The sequence below is a fragment of the Capsicum annuum genome, chromosome 12 (assembly GCF_002878395.1).
Source record: "Capsicum annuum cultivar UCD-10X-F1 chromosome 12, UCD10Xv1.1, whole genome shotgun sequence".
NCBI lineage: Eukaryota > Viridiplantae > Streptophyta > Magnoliopsida > Solanales > Solanaceae > Capsicum > Capsicum annuum.
Genome location: NC_061122.1, coordinates 31,451,979 through 31,462,900, shown reverse-complemented (window position 1 = coordinate 31,462,900; position 10,922 = coordinate 31,451,979). Strand labels below are relative to the sequence as shown.

Genomic DNA, 10,922 nt, shown 5'->3' with positions numbered 1-10,922 from the left:
TCTTAATGGTACTCCTCTTTGCAACATTTTTCAAGAATGCTAATAATAAGGAGTAATCAATTACACTAAGGGTATAATGGAAAAAAAGAATTGTCTTGTCTTGATAAGTAAAAAGAGATAAGTAAAATGAGAAACAAATTAGGAATTTGGGAAGAGTAAAATGGGACGGAGGGAGCAGTAGAGTATTGCAAACGATATGATCACATAGCTACATTTAATGTTGGTGATCTAAATTTTAGAATGATCTTTGTTCCCTGGCTGAGTATATTTATTCCGTGCACATTCTTCACCAAAATTAGTAGAAATACGGGAGAAATGACACTTCTAAATCACAATATGTTTGTTGCTAAAGTTTAATGCTCTCAATCTCTATATAATGCTCTTGATCACATTTATTATGGAGTTGATTGTCTGAATGATCACTCAACTTGTGGTAATTGACCATCCAAATAATCTATTTCTTTTTTGTCTCCAAAAGGTCATCTTTCCATGTAATTACATTAAGATTACAAAATAAGCTCCAAAAACCAAACTTAAATTCTTACATCAATAAGTTTCATTCAATGCATAAGACACAATGCACACACAAACAGATATATATAGTTCATTTAATCATTACTATAGAAAGAATACAATTGAATACACACATTGTTTTATAATTCATACAACATTAACAGATCTCACAAAAAAAGCTATGAAATTTTGAAAAAATTAATACAAAAAAAAAACTTAGAGAATGAATATATAATTTACCTTTTACTACATTCGATACATGAAATGCTTTCGTAATTAATAAATAATATTAACGTTAAAATTATGATACAGCTTTCGTAATGTATATAAATTAAAATCTACTCCTTACAATGACTCATAAGAAACAAAGACAAAGAAACAAAGACAAAAGGCTCAAAATAGATTTTCCCCACAATACGCAAAACTAAGAAAAATTGAGAATGAAAAATATGATAAATTAAATAAATGATAGTTACACTTCCATAAGCCAAGAGCGGAAGAGAAGAAAAGGAAAAGAGAGATTAAAGGAGTAATTATGGGAAAATAAATTAGCACTACTTAATAATAATAATTACATCTTGTAAGATGTTGAATAATCTACAAAGATAATTGTAAAACACGTGGTTATCCTTTATCATATGTATGCTACATAGTGTATCAGAAGCTTTAGATTTAAGTTCTGTTTCTACCAACACTGCTGCTTCATTTCAATTGGAATTATTATAGTAACCTCGAGACAACCATCATTTATGTTTATGTCTGAAAAAAAGAGAGGAAAAATATTCATATTAAATAAATATGAAGTAGAAGAATCCAGATTCCAAATGAACAAATTCAAACTTGAAAAGGATCTTGAGGTACCTTTGTTAATAAAGTAGCTCGGGCGAACCTTAAGATAGGATGCAAAGGTATGAAAGTACGGCAATGCAGCCATCTTTCAAACTTCCTTCCAGGCAGAAGAGTTAGCAAAGGTACAGACAACTGATCTAGCCAGTGAGCAAGCATGTCCGCTTTCGATTCAATATCTCTCTTAACACCCAAAAATATGTCCCTCTCTTTCCAAAATGATGAATATGAAGTCCGGGAGGCTGCGGGTACTATGGGTCATCTGACACCCAATCGGGTTGCTTTCTCAGGTCTCGCTGGTGTTGCCTGTAGGTCATGATGCGCCTTGAGATGGCTCACAAAGCTGTAAACCACCTACCATTGAGTCTCTTTTATTGATAGGAAACATGAAGCTAACCTGTGAACTCGAGAGGAGAAGTTTGTCACCATAGAGCACCAACAATATAGAAATACACCTTCTTATTGCAACACTTTGGTCAGCGTCGGTGAACCTTTAAACTTTTCAATTTTAGAGATGAGCCATACAGTGAATTATAAGTATACGATGTTTAATAATCTACGAAGATAATTATAGTTGTAGCTCAAGTTGCGCTGACTCTTCACTTTTAAAAGTCAATAGCCTAAAAAAGGTGTAAACATAGTTATATTATAAAGCTAGTTCCATGATCTGCTCAAACTAAGGACACTATTAAACGAATTTTCTCATTCAACAGTCAACATATATTACCAGGATATAGAATTTATTTGTGTGAATTTAGTACATGACACGCAGTGAAACAAACAGCAAAAAGTCATCGACTACATATTTTTATGCGATAATTTGTGCCAAGAAAAATATGGGTTAGCTAATTTTAAGAGGTGAAAAGAAAAAAGAAAGATTCAGAAGAAGGAATTATGATTAGCAAGTTGTGATAATAACATAACAATTGAGTTCATTCTTAAAGTAAGTTGCTAGAGCAACAATTTTCACATTAGTCGGGCAGATATATCCCCCGAATAATTCTATCGAGATGGATAAACCTCGGGGGATGGTAGAAGCTAAAGGAGAGTTTATAGTTAAGTTATCCTGGAACTACATAATGCACAGAGAGCAACCAAATAAAATTTTCACACATATATGGGTTAAAGTCTTACATTTGAAAATTAGCATTTTCATGTGATGATTATGGAAGTTTAACATTTCAGTGGATGATAAAATTAGAAGGTGAGGATATGAGGGACCCTCTAGGTATTGGTGCTACAACAACCTTGATCTAGAGACTCTCACTCATGTGCTTTTAAAAAACCAAACTCCTAACAGAATATGGTCCAACTTTTTCTCTTTTACAAGCTTTAACATTGAAGGACTACACTTATGAGAAGTAATCATGTTGTGTCAGAATGCTTAGGTGAAGATGGGAATGAAACCACACTATCTGAACATGCCTAAAATAATAGTGTGGGAACTATTAAATATGATAAATACCAGCAAGAATGAAGGAAAGAACATCATAGCTCAAAGGCTTGTTCACAATGTTACAAGGCTTTGCATATGCTTTACAAAGTGAGGAAACCAGTCATGAATTTTCCTTTTAATTCACTAGGAATTCTGAGGGAATTGGAAAAATGTTCTCTTAAAGTAACCAAGATTCTATGGGAATTTCCACTTGAAAGATGGGCCTAAGAAAGGTGTAAACATAGTTATATTATAAGGCTAGTTCTATGATCTGCTCAAACTAAGGACTATTAAACAAACTTTCTCATTCAACGGTCAACATATATTATCAGGATATAGAATTTATTTGTGCAAATTTAGTACATGACGCACAGTGAAACAAACAGAAAAAAGGCATCGACTACATATTTTATGCGACAATTTGTGGCAAGAAAAATAAGGGTTAGCTAATTTTAAGAGGTGAAATGAGAAAAGAAAGATTCAGAAGACAGAATTACGATTAGCAAGCTCTGATAATATAACAATTGAAGTCATTTTTAAAGTAAGTTGCTAGAGCAACAATTTTCACATTAGTCAGCCCCCTACAGATCATAGAAGAAAAAACAGACAATCATTATCTAGGTAATGAAATATCAGATAATGCAGCAAACTTATTCTATAGTAGTCCCAACATTTCTTCTTCCATCCTCAATAACCGGTGTACTATTTAGCTTTGAGAAGTAACCATCACAAGCATAATTAAATCAACTCGAGTTCCTATAAACTTGAAATGCGTGTTTAATCCATTTGAACTCACCCGAAGACCCATATGATATGGCAGGAAAAGCAATATACAGAATGTTGTTCTCTTTTGCCACACGCAGGTTATTTCTGCAGTATAGTTAACAGAAAATGAATCAAATAAGGTATAACAGCAAAACAAATTTATGAGATGTATAAAGCATTTACTCGACTTTTTGTTGCTCAGGAAAGGGGATAGGGTGTTGTGTAAGGACTGTAAGGTCATCCCGAGTAAGAATCTTTCGACCCAGCATAGGCTCTTGGTTATGGATTTGGGTATAAAGAAGGATAGGAAGAGAAGGGGTGAGGAGTGTAGACCTAGAATTAAGTGGGGCGGCTTGACGCCAATGAATGCGTGGGAGATAGGGGAGAAGTTGGCGGGAGTGGGGGTGTGGGAGTGTAGGAGGAACGTGAATAGTATGTGGGATAGGGTGGCTAGGTGCATCAGGGAGAATGCTAGTGAGGTGATGGGTGTTTCTAGGGGCCGGGCCGGGCCGAGCATCATCGGGAGGATTGGTGGTGGAATGAAGAGGTTAAGAAGAAAGTGGAGACCAAGAAAGGGGCGTATGCTAAGTTGGTTGAGAGTAAGGACGAAGAAGAGAAGCGGGTAAACAGGAAAGAGTACAAGTTAGCTAGGAAGGAGGCTAAGTTAGCAGTTACGGCGGCTAAGACGGCAGCATTTGAGAGCTTGTATGCGGGGTTACGGGAGAAAAAAGGGAAAAAAAGGTTGTTTAGACTCGCTAAGGCTAGGGAGAGAAAGGGTCGTGACCTCGATCAAGTGAAGTGCATTAAGGGGGAGAATGGTACAGTGTTGGTGGAGGATGGCCACATTAAGGATAGATGACAGTCGTATTTTCATAGGCTCTTGAATGACGAAGGGGATAGAGCTATTGTGTTAGGGGAGCTGGAGCACTCAGAGGAGCGGCGGGATTTTAGTTATTGTAGACGTTTTAAGGTAGAGGAGGTTAGAGAGGCTGTTCTCAGGATGCGAAGAGGTAGGGCGACGGGGCCTGATGAGATACCTGTGGATTTTTGGAAGTTTTCTGGCGAGGCTGGTTTAAGGTGATTGACTGGATTGTTTAACGGAATTTTCAAGACGGCGAAAATGCCCGAGGCTTGGAGGTGGAGTACTATGATCCCTCTTTATAAGAACAAGGGTGACATTCAGAGTTGCAATAACTATAGGGGTATTAAGTTATTAAGTCACTCTATGAAGATTTGGGAGAGAGTGGTCGAGGTGAGGCTGAGACAGATAGTGTCTATTTCGGAGAACCAGTTTGGATTTATGCCCGGCCGCTCGACGACGGAGGCAATTCACCTGGTGCGGAGGCTGGTGGAACAGTATAGGGAAAGGAAGAAGGACCTACACATGGTGTTTATCGACTTGGAGAAGGCATACGACAAAGTCCCCAGGGAGGTGCTTTGGAGATGCTTGGAGGTGAGTGGAGTCCCGGTGGCATATATAGAGCAATTAAGGACATGTATGATGGAGCTAAAACAAAGGTGAGGACTGCGGGAGGAGACTCAGAGCATTTCACTGTCTTGATAGGATTGCATCAGGGATCTACTCTTAGTCCCTTTTTGTTTGCTTTGGTGATGGATGTGTTAACGCAGCGTATTCAAGGAGAGGTGCCTTGGTGTATGCTTTTTGCAGATGATGTAGTTTTGATTGATGAGACGCGGGGGGTGAGAATGATAAATTAGAGGTGTGGAGACAAACTCTTGAGTCTAAAGGGTTCAAGTTGAGTAGGAGCAAGACAGAATATTTGAAATGCAAGTTTAATGATGTGAGGCTGGAGAATGAGGTAGTAGTGAAGTTGGAATCGCAGGTGGTATGTAAGAGGGATAGTTTCAAGTATCTCGGGTCCGTGATTCAGAGTAACGGTGAGATTGACGAGGATGTCTCGCACCATATTGGGGCGGGATGGATGAAGTGGAAGCTCGCTTCGGGGGTGTTGTGTGATAAGAAGGTGCCGCCCAAGCTTAAAGGCAAATTCTACAGGGTGGCAGTCCATCCGGCCATGTTGTATGGAGCGGAGTGTTGGCCAGTTAAGAACTCCCACATTCAAAAAATGAAGGTGGCAGAAATGCGGATGTTGCGTTGGATGTGTGGGCTGACTAAGGGGATAGAGTTCGGAATGAGACTATCAGAGAGAAGGTTGGTGTGACTCCAGTGGAGAATAAGATGCGGGAAGTCCGATTGAGATGGTTCGGACACGTGATGAGGAGGGGCATGGATTCCCCGGTTCGTAGGTGTGAGAGGCTAGCTTTGGATGGTTTTAGGCGGGGTAAGGGTAGGCCGAAGAAGTACTGAGGAGAGGTGATTAGGTGGGACATGGAGCAGTTACAGCTAACTGAGGACATGACCCTAGATAGGAAGATCTGGAGGACGCGAATTAGGGCAGAAGGCTAGGGTTAGTTTGGGTCGCTAGTGTAGGGCATTACTTGGTGGGGGTATTATTCTTGTTATGATACCTTGTTTCATGCTTTATTACGAATCTGTTTACGTTTCTCTGTTTACTATTACTTGTGGGTGTCGTATTTATGTTATGCCATCTTGTTCCATGCTTTATTATGAATTTGTTTATTATTCCGTGTCTAGAACCGGGGGTCTATCGGAAACAGCCTTTCTACTTCTTTAGAGGTAGAGGTATGGACTGCGTACATCTTACTCTCCCCAGACCTCACTATGTGGGAATACACTGGGTTTGTTGTTGTTGTTGATAAAGCATTTACTCACAAACCTATATGCATTTTTCAAAGAGGCTTTAGGATTTGGGTTAGCATCATATATTGGCCCAACGGTGTGGATTACATGAGAAAATGGCAATCTAAAACCTCTGCAATGCTTTCCCACAATGTAAATTTACTGAACAGCTTTAACTACCATTAGCAACTGGAAATTTCTATAATAACAAAATATGGTTCTCTACAAAGACAATCGTCTCAAAGATGGAGATCTTGTGTATGCAACAAAACTAATCAAGGACAAAAGAGATGTCCTAATCTATTCAAAACTATATTACACCATTCTTCTGTTCCTTTCTAGTGGGGCTATATCCATGCTCTATTTTATCATCTTCTTCTCCTAAAGGCCCAGCTATGCATCAACCCATCCATTGTGTTCAGGCATTGCCTAATGTGCTCCCATAACATCTGTGTCACCCCTATTAAATCTGTCTACTATATTGTGTGTTTCTCAGAAAGCAATCAAGACTGCACTTAGTCCCATTCCTAGGAGAATCATTTGCACAAATGGATGTTATGGAGCAGAAAGCAACTCCGCATACCCATATAGAATGCCTATCCTAAGGTTTCCCACAAAATCCAAGGATTACCTCTCATTGTGACAGCATTCAGCCATAGCTAAATCAAAATTTCGACATAACAAGTTGTATGCATTCTGAAAGGAAAGAAGCTGAATCAAGTGTTATATTAGTGAAGAAACAATATTTGAAGGAGGCAAAGACAAGAGTGTCACACAGGTTTGAGGCAAAAAAAAAAAAAACCCTGAACAACAACTATTTGAAGATTCCCTGCTCTACTTTTGGCAACTCGTTGGAACATCATAATGCCATAGGGTGTTTCATTACTAAGGCCAATGTATCTGATCTAAAGAGAATAATTTGAACCACCAATAGAAAATAGAGATCAAATTTATGAAATTAACATCTTGGCCTTCATGAGGAAAAGTAATGAGTGAAGTTAACATCTTAGCTGTCATGACTGATCTTACCAGCATCAACAGCTCTTTCTAGAGCATCAAGTTGTTCCTCAAAACTTACAGGCATATAATGTCGCAGGGGATCATAGTCAGTTTCTCCAAACATAGGAACATAGTCACCAGAAAGTTTAAAATTGTGAACATCAGAATTAATGTTGACAGTTAAAGTAGCAAAAGTCTTAAGATATCTGTTTAAATTTCAATCAAGAATCTTTTTTGAGTGTTTACATCTGTGAGAAAATAATGCCACAAAATGTAGGATTTATCAACAAATCGATCAGGCCAGTGAATTTGATACAAGTCAATCTAGTCCGTCTTTATATGCAACAGGCTGCATCAATTCAGTAAGGTACCTCATCAAAAGCAGTACAAAAGCATAAATCATAGAAGATAGAGACCATCTTCACTAGCAAACTTTATTGTCTGGTGCAGTCAAACAAAAATTAAATGGACAATGAAAAGGTAATAAAACCAAAAACAAAAATTCACTCAAACCTATTGTCAATAGCCTCAATTATGTTCTGAGCACCCAAGCTTTCTGGTCCATTTCGAATCCAAGACATTCGTCCAGATGGTCCACTGACCTATAGCAACATAGTTGTGGAAGATATCAAAATGCTAGTGCAGTTGGAATAAGATCCAAACATGAAAAACGAAGAAGAGGGAATATACTAATAACTACATGTCAGAAAGAAAATAATAATAGAATACTCCTTATGTGTCCAGAAAAGCAAGGATGTGCCTCATAATGCTATTGGTTTCAAATGGAAACCAAGTATTCATTCGCGTCTCATAGACGGCTAGGCAACGGAAATAACTAATAATCGCTTGCATAATCAAATCCTTTGTCACATTTTAGTACCAAAAATGCCAAACATATTTTGGAAAATCTAGCCTTTTCAGCATAGTGCTCTAATTGGTCCTACACATCATACACAGCACATTCGCACATTCAAACATGCTGAGGCTTAAACCAAATTCAGTATTCAGAAATATTAACAGAGTTGCATATCTTTCATGCAATATTTTAATCTTTAGGAAGAAATGCTGAAGTGCTAAAGAATAAAGGACCTTACTTTAGTGGACAAAACAACACTATCGTGAGGGACTTTTCTTTCTCTAATCTAACGCCCAAAATACTCCTCACTTCTTCCATGAGTTTCTGCATTCTGGGGTACTGGATTTCTGGTTTTCATACATCTTTTTTTAGAAAGGATATATGAACAACTGGAATTTACTATCAACATATTCTATCAATCAATAAAACTTCAATCCTAATTCCACCACACTCCTGGGTAGTACATGTAATAAAGGAGCGTCAGTCCTAAACTAGTTAAGAGATATATAAATCTTCTGCATCCAATCCACTTCAGAATTATAGTTAGTCTAGTAAGTCTAGTTAATTAATCCTAATTCTGTGTTCCATCTTAAAATTGGTTTTGCTTCGTGAAACTTACATAACAACGATGACAACAATATAGCTAGTGAAATCCCACAAAGTGGGCGAAGGATAGAGTGTACGCAGATCTTAAAGGAAACTTGGTAGCACCATGAGTAGCATTATTTTCTGTAAAAACAAATAACATCAACAGACACTTGATCTATTTAACTAAAAAGAAGAGAGAATTCTTAAATATTAGCCTGCAAGATGTCTTGACAAATGCCAGAACCATTATCCTTCAGCCTGAGATTCACAGATGTGACCATCAGTGAGTTAATTTCTTGATTTTTGGAGTGTGTGGTGACAGAAGCATTACTAAGTGTCTGCATCAAGTGTACTAAAAGACCAAGTAAAAATAAAGCATCAACCTCAAAATCTTGCATTTTAGTCTTTCCAGAATCTATTTGAAATTTCAAAGTTTTTCCGGTCTCTATGGTATCTCAATCTTTTGTTTAAATGTCCTTTTTGAAATAACTCCATCCCACAAAAACTTACATGTTTCGCTATAACCAACACCACAAAATAGCTTACGTGAACATGCACTTACAAAACGGCGAAAGTGTATCATATGCAATAAAGATATCTGAAGCGGTAAAAGATCAACACTTCTTGATGTAATGGACACCTATTCACCATCCACCACTTTGCATAAAGGCACAATGCACCTATAAATGGCACATACAAAGGAGAAAACTGAATCATTCTAGAAAATGATAAAAAAGAACTACATTTCCGGGAGTTAGGAATATAATGTCATGAGTACATAAGATATTTTCTTTCATGCCCTGGAAAAATTACATTTGGTAAGAGATAGTTGTATTCACTCTCTACCAGTACGTTAGTCTTTTCCAAACCATTTTATTGTAATTATCACTGGGGTGATACATACTCATCTAAAATTATTTTTTATTACAATATGCAAACACATTAAACTTTCTCTAAGTAATTAAGAATAGTACTGAAAAGCTAAAGGTAGAATTTTATTTTTGTTGTGTCATTCACTGCTGCTTTCATGAGAAAAGTTTGTTCTTTAAGCAAAAAAGGGTAAAAGGAAGAGGACACTAAGCCATCTAAATCCAACACACAGATGCATGAACAAACAAATCCTCAAATTATAAGTGGGTAAATCAGTATACTTACCTTCTCTCTGCTACAATGTTTCGTGTCGTCCTGCCACAGGTGATTATCGAGATCTATATAACAGAAGGAAATTATAACAGAAAAATCACACACAAAGAAACAGAAGCAGAGAAATCTATGATAAATCAAAAATGAATAAAGGATAGACAAAAAATTCGAATGAAAAGGGAAAAATCCCCAAAATAAGATTTCTTATTTCTGAAAGAGCGAGGAACAAAATCTCAAGAGATGAGCACCGTTGAAGTTAATTTTTGCTTGGCTCATTGAAAGGATTGCTAAAGAATCAATTGTTTCAAACATATTGTCAAGCATCACATGTGCATCGGTGTGAAAATCATGCACCAACATAACATGCATTTAGAATATCCAACAGAAAATCATAGTTCAAAATAAATATCGACAGAAATTTCAGAGAGTGTTTACCATAATACTCTTCTCCATATTCTTGTCAGTCTCCAATATAGAAGTAAGCCTCTACAGTAATAAACAAAGCAGAAGGTGAATAACACATAGCCATTTTAACAGTTCCTAAAACCTTTAAAGAGAAAATAAAAGTTAACGATGATTTACCCGCCCTACTGGACGAACAACGTCGTGAAAGTCATGATTAACTCTCTCACAAAACAATCAAAACAAAAAAAAAAAGTCGCTTTAAGCTCAAAATTCACTTTTTACGATGATGACGTCATTCCAAACAACACCGTTTTTCCATCTACAGTAAATGGAGAGTGTTTTAGGATTTAGGTGAAGGGTTTAATGGGGGAAGATGTTGAAGTTGATCACGAATGAGTTTTTGAGTGGCTAATGAACACGTGTTAGCTAATAAAAAAAATACATTAATGAATCTTTTGATATGACCAATTTGCCCCGTTTTATCAGTGCTATATGGTCCAATATATGTTGATTTTTGTACAATGTCCTTAATGCTTTGTTCGTCCGATCTCTATTTGCTTATATAATAGAGAAATATCATACATTATTACTTCAATTATGATTCTACTAACAATAAAACAAACAAACATAGACAAACACTTTTACCATAT

General features: G+C 37.0%; 1 long non-coding RNA gene across 3 annotated transcripts; it reads right to left on the bottom strand.

Moving 5' to 3' along the window:
* Positions 1 to 1,039: 1,039 nt before the first annotated feature.
* Positions 1,040 to 10,658, bottom strand: LOC107851281. Of its 3 annotated transcripts, XR_001668946.2 has the most exons (8): positions 10,450 to 10,658; positions 10,303 to 10,353; positions 9,880 to 9,932; positions 9,287 to 9,404; positions 7,794 to 7,882; positions 3,591 to 3,664; positions 1,375 to 1,756; positions 1,040 to 1,272 (listed from the first exon to the last, which is right to left on the bottom strand). It is a non-coding gene; the product is annotated as an uncharacterized LOC107851281 (long non-coding RNA). The 3 variants fall into 3 exon arrangements; XR_007048275.1 differs by having other exon boundaries at positions 8,375 to 9,932; XR_001668943.2 differs by having other exon boundaries at positions 9,287 to 9,932.
* Positions 10,659 to 10,922: the final 264 nt, after the last annotated feature.